At 55.5% G+C, this 19,491-nt stretch overlaps 1 protein-coding gene across 2 annotated transcripts in view; it reads right to left on the bottom strand.

The window, feature by feature from the left end:
* The window catches only part of LOC132835787 (sphingosine 1-phosphate receptor 2-like), a 69,419-nt gene that overhangs the window by 47,855 nt on the left and 2,073 nt on the right, over positions 1-19,491 (bottom strand). The gene's annotated exons all lie outside the window — the stretch shown is intronic.

Raw genomic sequence — 19,491 nt, forward strand, 5'->3', positions numbered from 1 at the left:
TCCCTACCCACCCACCCACCCACCCCCCTCACCCTTCCCTACCCACCCACCCACCCACCCCCCTCACCCTTCCCTACCCACCCACCCACCCCCCTCACCCTTCCCTACCCACTCACCCACCCCCCTCACCCTTCCCTACCCACTCACCACCCTCACCCTTCCCTACCCACTCACCCACCCCCTCACCCTTCCCTACCCACTCACCCACCCCCTCACCCTTCCCTACCCACTCACCCACCCCCTCAGCATTCCCTACTCACTCACTCAGTCACCCACCCCTCACCATTCCCTACCCACTCACCCACCCCCCACCCTTCCCTACCCACTCACTCACCCCCTCACCATTCCCTACCCACTCACTCACCCCCTCACCCTTCCCTACCCACTCACCCACCCCCCTCACCCTTCCCTACCCACTCACTCACCCCCTCACCCTTCCCTACCCACTCACCCACCCCCTCAGCATTCCCCGCCTATATACGCACCCCCTCAGCATTCCCAATCCACTCACATACCCACTCACTGTTCCCTCCCTGCTCCCCACCCACCCACCGACCCCGCCTCACCACTCCGTCCGTTCTCCCCACACATCCATCCCCCTCACCATTCCCCACCCACCCACCCCTCTTCCCACTCCCTCCCTTTTCCCCACCCCCCCGCCCACCCCCTCACTGTTCCCTCCCTTTTCCCCACCCCCTCACTGTTCCCTCCCTTTTCCCCACCCCTTCACCATTCCCCACTCAGCCACCCACCCCCTCACCCTTCCCTACCCACTCACCCACCCACCCCCCTCACCCTTCCCTACCCATACACCCACCCCCTCACCCTTCCCTACCCACCCCCCTCACCCTTCCCTACCCATACACCCACCCTCTCACCCTTCCCTACCCACTCACCCACACCCGCACCTTTCCCTACTCACTCACTCAGTCACCCACCCCCTCAGCATTCCCCACCTATACACACTCCCCCTCAGCATTCCCCATCCACTCTCACACCCCCTCACCATTCCCTCCCTTCTCCCCACCCACCCCCCCACCCTTCTCCCCACCCCCTCACCCTTCTCCCCACCCCCTCACCCTTCTCCCCACCCCCTCCCTTCTCCCCGCCCCCCCACCCCTCTCCCCGCCCCCCCACCCCTCTCCCCGCCCCCCCACCCCTCTCCCCGCCCCCCCACCCCTCTCCCCGCCCCCCCACCCCTCTCCCCGCCCCCCCACCCCCCCTCTCCCCGCCCCTCCCCCTCTCCCCGCCCCTCCCCCTCTCCCCCTCTCCCCGCCCCTCCCCCTCCCTTCTCACCGCCCCTCCCCCTCCCTTCTCACCCCCTCCTTTCTCACCACCCCCTCCCTTTTCCCCACTCCCTCCCTTCTGCCCAACCCTCCACCATTCTCCCCATTCCTACCCTTCTCCTCACCCTCTTCCCCACCCACCTACCCCCTCACCATACCCTCCCTTCTCCCAACCCTCCCCCCTCACCATTCTCACCCTTCTCCCCACCCACCCCCCCTCACCATTCCCTCCCTTCTCCCCACCCATCGCCCCACCCCCCTCACCGTTCCCTCCCTTCTCCCCACCCACCCCCCCACCCCCCTCACCGTTCCCTCCCTTCTCCCCACCGTTCCCTCCCTTCTCCCCACCCACCCACCCCCCTCACCGTTCCCTCCCTTCTCCCCACCCACCCACCCCCCTCACCGTTCCCTCCCTTCTCCCCACCCACCCACCCCCCTCACCGTTCCCTCCCTTCTCCCCACCCACCCACCCCCCTCACCGTTCCCTCCCTTTTCCCCACCCACCCACCCACCCCCCCTCACCGTTCCCTCCCTTTTCCCCACCCACCCAGCCCCCCTCACCGTTCTCTCCCTTTTCCCCACCCACCCCACCCCCCCTCACCGTTCCCTCCCTTTTCCCCACCCACCCACCCACCCCCCCTCACCGTTCCCTCCCTTTTCCCCACCCACCCACCCACCCCCCCTCACCGTTCCCCCCCTTTTCCCCACCGTTCCCTCCCTTTTCCCCACCCACCCACCCCCCCTCACCGTTCCCTCCCTTCTCCCCACCCACCCCCCCACCCCCCTCACCGTTCCCTCCCTTCTCCCCACCCACACCCCCCACCCCCCTCACCGTTCCCTCCCTTCTCCCCACCCACCCCCCCACCCCCCTCACCGTTCCCTCCCTTTTCCCCACCCCCCCTCACCGTTCCCTCCCTTCTCCCCACCCACCCCCCCACACCCCTCACCGTTCCCTCCCTTCTCCCCACCCACCCCCCCACCCCCCTCACCGTTCCCTCCCTTCTCCCCACCCACACCCCCCACCCCCCTCACCGTTCCCTCCCTTCTCCCCACCCACACCCCCCCCACCCCCCTCACCGTTCCCTCCCTTCTCCCCACCCCCTCACCCTTCTCCCCACCCCATCCCTTCTCCCCACCCACCCACGCCTCCCCCCGCCCCTCCTCCCGCCCCTCCCCCTCTCCCTGCCCCTCCCCCTCTCCCCACCCCTCCCCCTCCCTTCTCACCGCCCCTCCCCCTCCCTTCTCACCCCCTCCCTTCTCACCACCCCCTCACCCACCTTTCTCACCACCCCCTCCCTTCTCCACACTCACTCCCTTCTCCCCACCCCCCCACCCTTTTCCCCACTCCCTCCCTTCTGCCCAACCCTCCACCATTCTCCCCATTCCTACCCTTCTCCTCACCCTCTTCCCCACCCACCTACCCCCTCACCATACCCTCCCTTCTCCCAACCCTCCCCCCTCACCATTCTCACCCTTCTCCCCACCCCCCCCGTCACCGTTCCCTCCCTTCTCCCCACCCACCCCCCTACCCCCTCACCATTCCCTCCCTTCTCCCCACCCATCGCCCCACCCCCCTCACCGTTCCCTCCCTTCTCCCCACCCACCCACCCCCCCCCTCACCGTTCCCTCCCTTCTCCCCACCCACCCACCCCCCCTCACCGTTCCCTCCCTTCTCCCCACCCACCCACCCCCCCTCACCGTTCCCTCCCTTCTCCCCACCCACCCACCCCCCCTCACCGTTCCCTCCCTTCTCCCCACCCACCCACCCCCCCTCACCGTTCCCTCCCTTCTCCCCACCCACCCACCCCCCCTCACCGTTCCCTCCCTTCTCCCCACCCACCCACCCCCCCTCACCGTTCCCTCCCTTCTCCCCACCCACCCACCCCCCCTCACCGTTCCCTCCCTTCTCCCCACCCACCCACCCCCCCTCACCGTTCCCTCCCTTCTCCCCACCCACCCACCCCCCCTCACCGTTCCCTCCCTTCTCCCCACCCACCCACCCCCCCTCACCGTTCCCTCCCTTCTCCCCACCCACCCACCCCCCCTCACCGTTCCCTCCCTTCTCCCCACCCACCCACCCCCCCTCACCGTTCCCTCCCTTCTCCCCACCCACCCACCCCCCCTCACCGTTCCCTCCCTTCTCCCCGTTCCCTCCCTTCTCCCCACCCACCCACCCCCCCTCACCGTTCCCTCCCTTCTCCCCACCCACCCACCCCCCCTCACCGTTCCCTCCCTTCTCCCCACCCACCCACCCCCCCTCACCGTTCCCTCCCTTCTCCCCACCCACCCACCCCCCCTCACCGTTCCCTCCCTTCTCCCCACCCACCCACCCCCCCCTCACCGTTCCCTCCCTTCTCCCCACCCACCCACCCCCCCCTCACCGTTCCCTCCCTTCTCCCCACCCACCCACCCACCCCCCCTCACCGTTCCCTCCCTTCTCCCCACCCACCCACCCACCCCCCTCACCGTTCCCTCCCTTCTCCCCACCCACCCACCCACCCCCCTCACCGTTCCCTCCCTTCTCCCCACCCACCCACCCACCCCCCTCACCGTTCCCTCCCTTCTCCCCACCCACCCACCCCCCTCACCGTTCCCTCCCTTTTCCCCACCCACCCACCCACCCCCCCTCACCGTTCCCTCCCTTTTCCCCACCCACCCACCCACCCCCCCTCACCGTTCCCTCCCTTTTCCCCACCCACCCACCCACCCCCCCTCACCGTTCCCTCCCTTTTCCCCACCCACCCCCCCACCCCCCTCACCGTTCCCTCCCTTTTCCCCACCCACCGCCCCACCCCCCTCACCGTTCCCTCCCTTCTCCCCACCCACACCCCCCACCCCCCTCACCGTTCCCTCCCTTCTCCCCACCCACACCCCCCACCCCCCTCACCGTTCCCTCCCTTCTCCCCACCCACACACCCCCCTCACCATTCTCACCCTTCTCCCCAACCCCCCTACCGTTGCCAACATTCTCCCCACCCACCCCCCCACCCCCTCACCATTCCCTTCCAAACACCCCCCTCTCCATTCAGCCCCTTCTCCCAACCCAGCCCCCTCACCCTTCTCCCCACCCCCGACCCTGATCTCATCGTTTCCTCCATTCTCCCCACCCACCCCCTCAGCCCCTCACCTCTCTCTTCCAACCCCCCTCACCGTTCCCTCCCTTTTCCCCACCCCTTCACCATTCCCCACTCAGCCACCCACCCCCTCACCCTTCCCTACCCACTCACCCACCCACCCCCCTCACCCTTCCCTACCCATACACCCACCCCCTCACCCTTCCCTACCCACCCCCCTCACCCTTCCCTACCTACGCACCCACCCCCCTCACCCTTCCCTACCCACTCACCCACCGCCCTCACCCTTCCCTACCCACTCACACACTCCCACACCCTTCCCTACCCACTCACCCCCTCACCATTCCCCACCCCCCCCTCACCCTTCCCTACCCACTCACACACTCCCACACCCTTCCCTACCCACTCACCCCCTCACCATTCCCCACCCCCCCCCTCACCCTTCCCTACCCATTCACCCACACCCGCACCTTTCCCTACTCACTCACTCAGTCACCCACCCCCTCAGCATTCCCCACCTATACACACTCCCCCTCAGCATTCCCCATCCACTCTCACACCCCCTCACCATTCCCTCCCTTCTCCCCAACCCCCCACCATTCTCCCCATTCCTACCCTTCTCCTCACCCTCCTCCCCACCCACTGACCCCCTCACCATACCCTCCCTTCTCCCCACCCACCCACCGTTCCCTCCCTTCTCCCCACCCCCCACCCCCCTCACCGTTCCCTCCCTTCTCCCCACCCACCCCCCCACCCCCCTCACCGTTCCCTCCCTTCTCCCCACCCACCCCCCCACCCCCCTCACCGTTCCCTCCCTTCTCCCCACCCACCGTTCCCTCCCTTCTCCCCACCCACCCCCCCACCCCCCTCCCACCCTTCTCCCCACCCCCCCACCCCCCCTCACCGTTCCCACCCTTCTCCACACCCCCCCACCCCCCTCACCGTTCCCACCCTTCTCCCCACCCACCCACACACCCCCCTCACCGTTCTCACCCTTCTCCGCAACCCCCCTACCCCGCTCTCACCGTTGCCAACATTCTCCCCACCCACCCCCCCACCCCCTCACCATTCCCTTCCAAACACCCCCCTCTCCATTCAGCCTCTTCTCCCCACCCACCCCCTCACCATTCTCCCCACCCACCCACCCCCTCACCATTCTTTCCCTTATCCCCACCTTCTCCCAACCCAGCCCCCTCACCATTCTCCCCACCCACCCAACCCCCTCATCGCTCCCTCCCTTCGCCCCCCCCTCACCATTCCCTCCCTTCTCTCCACACACCCACCCCCTCATCGTTCCCTCCCTTTTCCCCACCTCTTCACCATTCCCCACTCACCCACCCACCCCCTCACCCTTCCCTACCCACTCACCCACCCACCCCCCTCACCCTTCCATACCCATACACCCACCCTTCCCTACCTACACACCCACCCCCCTTACCCTTCCCTACCCACTCACCCACCGCCCTCACCCTTCCCTACCCACTCACACACCCCCCCTCACCCTTCCCTACCCACACACACACTCCCACACCCTTCCCTACCCACTCACCCCCTCACCATTCCCCACCCACCCTCTCACCTTTCCCTACTCACTCACTCAGTCACCCACCCCCTCAGCATTCCCCACCTACACACACTCCCCCTCAGCATTCCCCATCCACTCTCACACCCCCTCACCGTTCCCACCCTTCTCCCCACCCACCCACCCCCCTCACCGTTCCCACCCTTCTCCCCACCCACCCACCCCCCCCTCACCGTTCCCTCCCTTCTCCCCACCCACCCACCCCCCCCTCACCGTTCCCTCCCTTCTCCCCACCCACCCACCCCCCCCTCACCGTTCCCTCCCTTCTCCCCACCCACCCACCCCCCCCTCACCGTTCCCTCCCTTCTCCCCACCCACCCACCCCCCCCTCACCGTTCCCTCCCTTCTCCCCACCCACCCACCCCCCCCTCACCGTTCCCTCCCTTCTCCCCACCCACCCACCCCCCCCTCACCGTTCCCTCCCTTCTCCCCACCCACCCACCCCCCCCTCACCGTTCCCTCCCTTCTCCCCACCCACCCACCGCCCCCTCACCGTTCCCTCCCTTCTCCCCACCCACCCACACACCCCCCTCACCGTTCTCACCCTTCTCCCCAACCCCCCTACCCCGCTCTCACCGTTGCCAACATTCTCCCCACCCACCCCCCCACCCCCTCATCATTCCCTTCCAAACACCCCCCTCTCCATTCAGCCTCTTCTCCCCACCCACCCCCTCACCATTCTCCCCACCCACCCACCCCCTCACCATTCTTTCCCTTATCCCCACCTTCTCCCAACCCAGCCCCCTCACCATTCTCCCCACCCACCCAACCCCCTCACCGCTCCCTCCCTTCGCCCCCCCCTCACCGTTCCCTCCCTTCTCTCCACCCACCCACCCCCTCACCGTTCCCTCCCTTCTCTCCACACACCCACCCCCTCACCTTTCCCTCCCTTCTCCCCACCCGCCCGCCCACCCCCTCATCGTTCCCTCCCTTTTCCCCACCTCTTCACCATTCCCCACTCACCCACCCACCCCCTCACCCTTCCCTACCCACTCACCCACCCACCCCCCTCACCCTTCCCTACCTATACACCCACCCCCTCACCCTTCCCTACCCACTCACCCACCGCCCTCACCCTTCCCTACCCACTCACACACCCCCCCTCACCCTTCCCTACCCACACACACACTCCCACACCCTTCCCTACCCACTCACCCCCTCACCATTCCCCACCCACCCCCCTCACCCTTCCCTACCCACACACACACTCCCACACCCTTCCCTACCCACTCACCCCCTCACCATTCCCCACCCACCCCCCTCACCCTTCCCTACCCACTCACCCACCGCCCTCACCCTTCCCTACCCACTCACCCACCCCCCTCACCCTTCCCTACCCACACACACACTCCCACACCCTTCCCTACCCACTCACCCCCTCACCATTCCCCACCCACCCTCTCACCCTTCCCTACCCACTCACCCACACCCGCACCTTTCCCTACTCACTCACTCAGTCACCCACCCCCTCAGCATTCCCCACCTATACACCCACCCCCTCAGCATTCCCCACCTATACACACTCCCCCTCAGCATTCCCCATCCACTCTCACACCCCCTCACCATTCCCTCCCTTCTCCCCACCCCCCCACCCACCCCTCTCCCCACCCCCTCCTTTCTCCCCACCCACCCACCCACCTCTCTCCCACTCCCTCCCTTCTCCCCAACCCCCCACCATTCTCCCCATTCCTACCCTTCTCCTCACCCTCCTCCCCACCCACCTACCCCCTCACCATACCCTCCCTTCTCCCAACCCTCCCCCCTCACCTTTCCCTCCATTCTCCCCACTCATGCAACCCCCCCTCACCGTTCTCACCCTTCTCCCCACCCCCCACCCTGATCTCATCGTTTCCTCCATTCTCCCCACCCACCCCTTCACCCCCTCACCACTCCCTTCCAACCAACCCCCTCTCCATTCCGTCCCTTCTCCCCACCCACCCACCCCCCTCACCGTTCCCACCCTTCTCCCCACCCACCCACCCCCCTCACCGTTCCCACCCTTCTCCCCACCGTTCCCACCCTTCTCCCCACCCACCCACCCCCCTCACCGTTCCCACCCTTCTCCCCACCCACCCACCCCCCTCACCGTTCCCACCCTTCTCCCCACTCCCACCCTTCTCCCCACCCACCCACTCCTCCCTCACCTGCCCGACACCCCTCCCTTCCTCCTTCCTCACTCCTCCTTCCCCCATCCACTCTCCGTCCATCACTCCCCAACCCCCTCACCCACCCCCTCCCTCACCTCCATCTCCCTATTCCCCCACTCCCAGCCTCTCCCCTTCCCTCCCTCCATCATTATTTCCCTCCTCTCCCCTCCCCTCCTCTGCCCTCACCACCCCTCCTTTCCCCTCTCTTCCCCTCCCCTTCCCACCTCTCCCCTGTCCTCCTCACTACTCCCCATGTCTCCACTCCCCCTCCCCTCGTCTCTCCTCGCCTCCCCACCCCTCCCCTCACCTCCTCTCCCCACCCCTCCCCTCACCTCCTCTCCCCACCCCTCCCCTCCTCTCTCCCCTCTCCTCCCCTCCTTTCCCCTCCCCTCCCTTCCCCTCTCCTCCCCTCCCTTCCCCTCTCCTCCCCTCCCTTCCCCTCTCCTCCCCTCCCTTCCCCTCTCCTCCCTTCCCCTCTCCTCCCCTCCCCTCTCCTCCCTTCCCTTCCCTTCCCCTCTCCTCCCCTCACTTCCCTTCCCCTCTCCTCCCCTCCCTTCCCCTCTCCTCCCCTCCCTTCCCCTCTCCTCCCCTCCCTTCCCCTCTCCTCCCCTCCCTTCCCTTCCCCTCCCCTCCCCTCCCCTCCCCTCCCCTCCCTTCCCTCCCCTCCCCTCCCTTCCCTTCCCTCCCCTCCCCTCCCTCCCTTCCCTCCCCTCCCCTCCCCTCCCCTCCCCTCCCCTCCCCTCCCCTCCCCTCCCCTCCCCTCCCCTCCCCTCCCCTCCCCTCCCCTCCCCTCCCCTCCCTTCCCTTCTCTCTCCTCTTTCTCCTCCCTTTCGCCGCCCATCATCCTGCTCCTCCACTTCCCTCGCCACCTCCCCTGAGCCTGTTCTCCTAACCCCCTCCTTTTCTCCCCTTTCCTTTCTCTCTCTCTCTCTCCCCCCCTTCCTCTCTGTCTCTCCTGCTCCCTTTCCCCATCCTTTCCATCCTTTTCCTCCTCTAACTTCCTCCTCTTCCAGATCCCTCCCCTTCTCTCTTGTTCTCTTTTTCTGCCCTCCTCCCCCTCCCCCTCCCCTCCCCCTTCCCTAACTCACTCAGTGTGTTCTCTGAAGAATTTATTTCCCGCCTATCATGTTTCAGTTGCAGAGTTTGAAAGCATGCTGGGTAGAAAGAGTTTTCAGAATGTGCACTGCAAATCCCTCTCCCTGTCACTTCAGACCATCACACACACAAACAGAAGACCCATCAGCATATTGCGTCCCAATGAAATCATGGCTGATTGGATATTTCTCAAACCTTTAAGCCTTTGGTTGGAATCATACATTACAGAAGAGGCCTTTTGGCCCATTGCATCTGTATCGCCAAAAATACAATCCTACCTAGACTAACCCCACGCCCCCACGCTCGGCCAACAGCCTTGAATGTTATGACACTCGTGTTCTTCCAAGTACTTTTTAAAGGTTGTGAGGTTACCGGCCTCAATTACCCTCCTGAACAGTGTTTTCCCACCACCCTGTGAGTAAAAAAGTCCCCTCCCAACCTCCTGTTTTTCCTGTTGTACCTCCTTATTATCGAACAGTTGCTTTTGGGACATCCTGTCATGCCCCTCATAATCTTAAACACCTCCATAATGTTCCCTCTCAGCCTTCTCCACTCCAGAGAAAACAATCAGAGCGTATCCAGCCTCTCTTCATCACTAAACTGCTCCATCCGTCCCAGACAATATCTGGGTCAATCTCCTTCAATTTATTTAAAAATAAATAACAATCAGAATACACAATGGTAATATTGCATTACACTAACATACAACTTTTATTTATTTATAAAAATCCACCCAAACTATCCACATAATTGCTTCAAAGTGATTAACTGGACCATCCCTCATTCTTTGAAATGTTTCTAGCGATTTTATGAGATGCAGCCAGTTCCCAAGCCTTGATCTGTGTCGTGTTATAACACAGACATGATTCACACACACTGCACAGTCCTTCCTGATGTACCATCACTCTGTCTTAAAGGTACAGCCTGTCCAGAATGTGTTCTCCATTTATCTGATTGAGTCACTTTGACTGTGGACAGTGGGGAAGGAATCTGTTCCGTGTGAATATCTGCTCCTTTCATATTTTGTTCTAAGCTCAGGATTGCTTTGAAGCTTTGTTAGACTTTGTTCGGAGAAAAAGGATTGCTTGTTTAATCAAAACTAAAATATTAATTATTGTGTGCGCTGAGCTGAAGGAAGTGCTCAGTGACATGTTAGGCACCTATTGTTAGAAATCAAAAACATAAAACACTGGAAAACAAAACACCCCACTAGTCAGTCAGCATCAATAGAAATACTAACAAGAACATCTTGTCATCAGGTCCATTCCTCACCAGACACTCTCAGTACGGGTAGGTACAGAGTAAAACTCTCTGGCCATTGTCCCCATCAAATATTTCCAGGACAATTATAGCATGGGGTTAGATACAAAGTAAAGCTATCTCTATGCTATATTCATCAAACACTCCCAGGACTAGATACAGCGGAGGGTTAGACACAGAGTAAATTTACCTCTACTCTTGTAAACTGAAAACAAAGCTCCCACGACACTGTCCTATCAAATTCTCCCAGGACAAGGACCACACGGGTGTTAGATACAAAGTAAAGCTATCTCGATTCTTTTAAACTGAAAGGAGAGCCTTCTGTACACAGTCTCCATCAAACATCCCTGACAGGCACAATAGGGGATTAGATACAGGGTGTTTTTAATACACTCATGAGATGTAGGCGTCACTATCTGAGTAAACATTTATTGCCTGTCCCTCATTACCCTCGATAAGGTGGTAGTGAGCTATCTCCTTGAACTGGTATAGTCCATGTGCTGTAGAAAGAGAGTTCCAGGATTTTGACTCAGCAATACAGAAGGAATAGCAATATACTCCTAAGACAGGATATCAAGTGGCTTGGACAGGAATTTACAGATGCTGCTGTTCCCATGTACCTGCTGCCCTTGGTCTGGATGAAAGTGGTTTTCAGTTTGGAAGTGATGCCCAAGCATTTCAGCTGTGTATCTTGGAGGCAGTACACACTGTTGCTACTGAATGATGGTGGAGGAGGAAGTCAATGTAGGGCCAATCATGTGGACTGCTTTGTTCTGGATGGTGTCAAACTTCTTGAGTGTTGTTGGAGTTGCACTCATCCAGGCAAGCTATCCTACCTGCTGCTACCATCCCATCTGGCAGTGCATTCCAGTGCTTATCACCCTTTGTGTAAAAAAACCTCCTCTCACATCTCCTTTAAAAACTCCCCCTTTTAAAGTCATAGAGTCATAGAGATGTACAGCATGGAAACAGACCCTTCGGTCAAAACTGTCCATACTGACCAGATATCCCAACCCAATCTAGTCCCACCTGCCACACCCGGCCCATATCCCTCCAAACCCTTCCTAGTCATACACCCATCCAGATGCCTTTTAAATCATACTAGCCTCCACCACTTCCTCTGGCAGTTCATTCCATACGTGGACCACCCTCTGTGTGAAAATGTTCCCCCATAGGTCTCTTTTATATGTTCCCCTCTCACCCTAAACCCATGCCCTCTAGTTCTGGACTCCCCCACCCCAGGGAAGAGACTTTGTCTATTTATCCTATCCATGGCCCTCATAATTTTGTAAACCTCCATAAGGTCACCCCTCAGCCTCTGACACTCCAGGGAAAACAGCCCCAGCCTGTTCAGCCTCTCCCTGTAGCTCAAATCATCCAAACCTGGCAACATCCTTGTACATCTTTTCTGAACCCTTTCAAGTTTCACAACATCTTTCCGATAGGAAGGGGACCAGAATTGCACACAATATTCCAACAGTCTCACTCCATGTTGTCTCTGTGACCCAACACAACATTTATTTGCACACACCTTTATTTAAAGTTGAACACCCAGGTGCACTTTAGCAGAGCTTTGGGACTTTCTGAGTGGTTGGAAAATGTCTTGCAGGAATTAACAATACTGATGTAATGGAAAAGATAATATTGACATATCAAATATGAGTGATTATTTTATTACACATTTTGATTAAAAGACAGTAATAATCTTTTAAATGATGTGATCATGGGCTGTGGGTGTTGTTTCCATCCCCACTTGCTCTTGGAGAAGAAGGTGCTGAGCTGTGTTCTTCAATAGCTGCAATCCATGTAGTGGAGTACAGCCCTTTCACTGCAGCAAACTCCTGCAGTGATACGTCTCGCGGTTTTCTTCTAGCTGCATTGAAAGTGTTTATTGAATGTATGATCTTGACCTGAATCTGACCTAACGTAAAAGTGTGGCTCCAGATGCACATTGGTTGTAGAAAAGGGGACAGAGCAACAGCAAAAGCAGCCTTCACAGGCATGAGTAAGTGAAACTGGGTGCATCAACAATAAATAGGTCAGACATCTCACAATGATGTAAGGTCTGAACCTCAAAACCTGAATCCATTTTCACTGATTTCACATTCTAATAAAATATTTGTGATACACAAAATAGCACAGGCTGGTGTATGTTATAGACACACAGGATAACACAGGCCAGAGCGAGCAGGTCAGAATGTGTTACACACACAGAGCAATATAGGCTAGAGACAAGCCAGATTGTGTTACACAGGATAACACAGGCCAAAATATGTTACACACACAGGATAACACAGGCCAGAGTGTGCTACACACACACAGGATAACACAGGCCAGAGTGTGTTACGCACACAGGATAACACAGGCCAGAGTGGGTTACACACACAGGATAACACAGGCCAGAATGTGTTGCATACGCAGTGATCACACAGACAAGAGTGAGGTACACACCCAGGTGGCACAGACCAGAATGTGTCCCCCACGTAGGATAACACAGGCCGGAATGCGTTACACACATAGGATAACACAGGCCAGACTGTGGTACACACACAGGATAGCACAGGCCAGAGTATGTTACACTCACAGGATAACACAGGCCAGAATGCGTTACACACATAGGACAACACAGGCCAGAGTGTGATACACACATGGAATAGCATAGGCCAGAGTATGTTACATGCACAGAATAACACAGGCCAGATTGTGTTACACACACAGAAATATCACAGGCCAGATGTGTTACACACACAGGACAACACAGACCAGAGTATGTTACACACACAGTATAACATAGGCCAGAATGTGTTACACATTGGATAACACAAGCCAGAGTGTATTACACTCGCGTGATAACATAGGCCAGAGTGTGTTACACACACCGCATAACACAGTCCAGACTGTGTTACACACAGGATAACATAAGCCTGACTGTGTTACACACACAGATAACACAGACTAGAATGTGTTACACACTGGATAACACAGGCCAGAATGTGTTGCACATACATTTGCAGAGACAGACACACACAGAGTATGTTAGACACACAGGGCAATATAGGCTAGAGACAGGCCAGAGTGTGTTTTACACACACAGGATAACACAGACCAAAATGTGTTACACACAGCATAGCACAGGACAGAGTGTGTTATACACACAAGATAACAGAGGCCTGCATATGTTACACACACAATATAACACAAGCCAGAGTGTGTTACACACACAGGATAACACAGCCCTGCATATGTTACACACACAGGATAACACAGACCAGAATATGTTACACACAGGATAACACAGGGCAGAATGTGTTACACACACAGGATAACACAGGCCAGATTGTGTTTTACACACACAGGATATCAAAGACCAGAATGTGTTACACACAGAGAATAACACAGGTCAGTGTATGTTACACGCACAGGATAACACAAGCCCGAGTATGTTACACATACAGGATAACACAGGCCAGAGTATATTACACATACAGGACAACACAGGCCAGAATGTGCTACACACACAGGATAACAGAGGCCAGAATGTGTTACACACAGAGAATAACACAGGTCAGTGTATGTTCCACACACAGAATAATAACACAGCCCAGAATGTGTTAAATGCACAGGGATAACACAAGCCAGAGTATGTTACACACACATAATTACACAGGTCAGAGTGTGTTACACACACATAATTACACAGGCCAGAGTGTGTTACACACACATAATTACACAGGTCAGAGTGTGTTACATACACATAATAACACAGGCCAGAGTGTGTTACACACACATAATTACACAGGCCAGAGTGTGTTACACACACCAGGATAACTCAGCAAAATTATTGCACACACATTTGCATAGACACCCGCAGAGTATGTTATACACACACAAGATAACACAGGCTGGAATGTGTTACATACACACACAGGATAAAACAGGCTGGAATGTGTTACATACACACACACACACACACACACTAACACAGATTAAATTGTGATACATACAGGACAACATAAGGTACCACTGATGTAAGTGCTAGCCTGTGAGATGGTACAGGTACTGAAATACATTGAAAATAGGAGCTGAAACAGAGTGGCAGTATCTCTAACCTCATAGGAAATTGCCCACCACTGAACTGCTGAAGTTCTTTTTTTTAATTAGTAATCACCACCAGTGAAACACCCATGCATCCGACTGAGTGTTTACATACAAAACCCATATGGGCAAAATGAACTATTAAAGGTGAGGGTGCAGGGTGGATAGGGAGACCAGGAAGAGACTACATCAAAATGTGTTTGGACAGGAAATAAAGCATTGTATGTCCCACAGTACCTGCAGATGTTAAAGACTGGTGAGAAGAGTCTCTCCTGACACAGGTAATCAAACTCTTTATCAAAATCCAGACAGCCAAGAGGAAACAGATAGAAATACTGGAGCCCAGTCCTTTTACATGTACAAACTTTGTCTACAAAAACACCCATTGCATGTTGTGCACTCCCCAATTCCATTGTTTTTTGAACTCATTTATGTGATGTAGAAATTACTGGCTTGTCCAGCACTTATTCCCTGTCACTAATTGCCCTGGGGATGGTGGTGATGAGCTGTCTCCTTGAATGGCTACAGTGCTCATGGTGCGTAGCCTGATAAATTCTGAATCAATCTTATATTATGGTATACCTCGAGGCACGTGGGACTTGTACCCTGACCTTCTAGCCCAGAGATAGAGACACTATCGTCCTGCCATGGTACAGATGGTACCCAACTACTATCACCTCCTGAATATAAAGCACAATATCGAATAAACATGCTCACTATGAGAGCTGGCTTTGTCTTCCACAAAGGATGGAGGTATAGTTTTAGGAAATAATAAATACTGGAGTTGAGGACAGAATACTCACATTGCCTCCTCGTGTGCTTGGGCAACATTCCTCAAGTGTGTGGCCCCACACATTGTTGATCTGCATGTGCAGAAACTTGTAATATCTCCTCATAGGGACAGACTTCTAGATGTCAGGAAAGGACATGAGAAATCATTGGCAGATAGGATCAATGAAAACCCTAAAGCTTTCTATAGATTTATCAAAAATAAAAGAATGACTAGAGCCAGATTAGGGCCAATCAAGGATAGTAGTGAGAAGTTGTGCATGGAGTCCGATGAGATAGGGGAAAACACTAAATGAATATTTTTGGTCAATATTCACACTGGAAAATGACAGTGTTGTCAAGGAGAATACTGACCTACAGGCTAGGAGAAAGTGAGGACTGCAGATGCTGGAGATCACAGCTGGAAATCTGTTGCTGGAAAAGCGCAGCAGGTCAGGCAGCATCCAAGGAACAGGTGAGTCGACGTTTCGGGCATGAGCCCTTCTTCAGGAAATCAGGAAACCTACAGGCTACTACATCAGACGGGATTGAGGTTCACAAGAAGAAGGTGTTACCAATTCTGGAAAGTGTGAAAATAGGTCAGTCCTCTGGGCTGGATGGGATTTATCCAAGGATTCTCTGGGAAGCCAGGGAGGAGATTGCAGTATCTTTGGCTTTGATCTTTATGTCGTCATTATTTACAGGAATAGTGCCAGAAGACTGCAGGATAGGAAATGTTGCCCTCTTGTTCAAGAAGGGGAGTAGAGACAACCCTGGTTATTATAGACCTATGAGCCTTACTTTGGTTGTGAGTAAAGTGTTGGAAAGGGCTATAAGACATTGGATTTATGATCATCTAGAGAGGAATAATTTGATTAGGGATAGTCAAGATGGCAAGGTTTGTGAAGGTTTGACAATATGGTTTTGTAAAGGGTAGGTCGTGCCTCACAACCTTATTGAGTTCTTTGAGATGGTGACCAAACAGGTGGATGAGGGTAAAGCAGTTGATGTTGTGTATATGGACTTCAGTGAAGTGTTTGATCAGGTTCCCCACAGTAGGGTATTGTAGAAGATACGGAGGCATGGGATTGAGGGTGATTTAATGGTTTGGAGAAATTGGCTAGCTGAAAAAAAACAGAGGATGGTGGTTGATGGGAAATGTTCATCCTGGTGTTCAGTTACTATTGGTGTACTGCAAGGATCTGTTTTTGGGCCACTGCTGTTTGTAATCTTTATAAATGACCTAGAAGAGGGCAGAGAAGGCTGGGTTAGTACCTTTGCAGATGACACTAAGGTCAGTGGAGTTGTGGATAGTGCCGAAGGATATTGTAGGTTACAGATGGACATGGATAAGCTGCAGAGCTGGGCTGAGAGGTGGCAAACGGAGTTTAATGTGGAAAAGTGTGAAGTGTTTCACTTTGGAAGGAGCAACAGGAATGCAGAGCACTCGGCTAATGGTAAGATTCTTGGTAGTGTAGATGAGCAGAGAGATCTTGGTGTCCATGTACATAGATCCCTGAAAGTTACCCCCCAGGTTGATAGGGTTGTTAAGAAGGCACACGGTGTGTTGGCTTTTATTGGTAGAGGGATTGCGTTTTGGAGCCACGAGGTCATGCTGTAGCTGTACAAAACCCTGGTGCAGCCGCACTTGGAGTATTGTGTACAATTCTGGTCACCGCATTATAGGGAGGATGTGGAAGCTTTGGAAAGGGTGCAGAGGAGATTTACGAGGATGTTGCCTGGTATGGAGGGAAGGTCTCATGAAGAAAGGTTGAGGAACTCGAGGTTGTTTTCATTAGAGAGAAGAAGGTTGAGAGGTAACTTAATAGAGACACATAAGGGTGGACAGTAAGAGCCTTTTTCCTCGGATGGTGATGGCTAGTGCAAGGGGACATTGCTTTAAACTGAGAGATGATAGATGTTGGACAGATGTCAAGAGGTAGTTTCTTTACTCAGAGAATAATAGAGGTGTGGAATGCACTGCCTGCAACAGTAGTAGACTCGCCAACTTTAAGGGCATTTAAATGGTCATTGGATAAACATATGGATGAAAATGAAATAGTGTAGGTTAGATAGGCTTCAGATTGGGGCCACAGGTTGGCGCAACATCAAGGGCCGAAGGGCCTGTATTGCCCTGTAATGCTCTATGTCTCAGGGAATACTGTATGTGTGGAATTGTTCAGGTGACTTAAAGGCCATCGACACAGAGTGACTCAATCAATATTAGCGATCTTTTGATTTTAGTATCAAAACGTTCTTCCCTATCCCCTCCCCCTCAAAAAAATCCAGTTCTGGTGAGGAGATAGTGCTCTTTTCAGTACCCCTCCATTATCTCCCATGCTCTATGTGGTGACTGCTATGATTTGATTAACAAAAAAAGTGATCAGGCAGAGTCTTTACTTCACTGAGATGACAAAACTAGGATCTAGCTGGTAAGGTAGAACATGAAACCAGAGACTACTTGATTGAAAAAGCAGCTAGAGAATATTCTTTATTTGTGTTTCCATCTGTTCTTAAAGTTGCTTCATCTGTAAACATATCCAAATACCCTCAGAAACCATCACATATACTGTATTCTACTTTCACTTTGATTTCTAATACTGAGGTGAGAACCACTGACTATGGAATTCCTTACCATAGGGGGTAGTTATACACAATGTTGCCATGTCCAAAACAACACAGCTTACACAAGCACAAACTCACTTTACCCTTCTCTTTCTACCCACACACACTGCCTCTCACTGGGGTACAGCTCCCACACACACTGACCCTCACTGGGGTACAGCTCCCACACACACTGACTCTCTCTGGGGTACAGCTCCCACACACACTGACCCTCACTGGGGTACAGCTCCCACACACACTGACTCTCTCTGGGGTACAGCTCCCACACACACTGACTCTCTCTGGGGTATAGTCCCACACACACTGACTCTCACTGGGGTACAGCTCCCACACACACTGACCCTCACTGGGGTACAGCTCCCATGCACACTGACCCTCACTGGGGTACAGTCCCACACACACTGACTCTCTCTGGGGTACAGCTCCCACACACACTGACCCTCACTGGGGTACACTCCCACACACACTGACTCTCACTGGGGTACAGTCCCACACACACTGACTCTCACTGGGGTACAGTCCCACACACACTGACTCTCACTGGGGTACACTCCCACACACACTGACCCTCACTGGGGTAAAATCCCACACACACTGACTCTCACTGGGGTACAATCCCACACACACTGACCCTCACTGGGGTACAATCCCACACACACTGACCCTCACTGGGGTACAGTCCCACACACACTGACTCTCACTAGGGTACACTCCCACACACACTGACTCTCTCTGGGGTCCACTCCCACACACACTGACTCTCACTGGGGTACAGCTCCCACACACACTGACCCTCACTGGGGTACAGTTCCACACACACTGACTCTCACAGGGGTACAGCTCCCACACGCACTGTCTCTCACTGGGGTACAGTTCCACACACACTGACTCTCACAGGGGTACAGCTCCCACACGCACTGTCTCTCACTGGGGTACAGTTCCACACACACTTACTCTCACTGGGGTATAGTTTCACACACATTCACTCTCTCTGGGGTACAGCTCCTACACACGCTGACTCTCATTAGGGTACAGCTCCCACACACACTGACCCTCACTGGGGTACAGCCCCACACACACTGACTCTCACTGGGGTACAGTTCCACACACACTGACTCTCACTGCGGTACAGCTCCCACACACACTGACTCTCACTGGGGTACAGCTCCCACACACACTGACCCTCACTGGGGTACAGCTCCCACACACACTGACCCTCACTGCGGTACAGCTCCCACACACACTGACTCTCACTGGGGTACAGCTCCCACACACACTGACCCTCACTGGGGTACAGCTCCCACACACACTGACCCTCACTGGGGTACACTCCCACACACACTGACCCTCACTGGGGTACAGCTCCCACACACACTGACCATCACTGGGGTACAGCTCCCACACACACTGACCCTCACTGGGGTACAGCTCCCACACACACTGACTCTTGCTAGGTATGGTTTGATTTGGTTTGTTTACTACCCAGCTGTTTCCTGTAAACATACTTAAGTTGGTCAGTCAGTATTAGTTTCTTATTCTAGCTGTTTTACATGTCCTTG

This window comes from Hemiscyllium ocellatum, chromosome 45 (assembly GCF_020745735.1).
Source record: "Hemiscyllium ocellatum isolate sHemOce1 chromosome 45, sHemOce1.pat.X.cur, whole genome shotgun sequence".
Lineage (NCBI taxonomy): Eukaryota > Metazoa > Chordata > Chondrichthyes > Orectolobiformes > Hemiscylliidae > Hemiscyllium > Hemiscyllium ocellatum.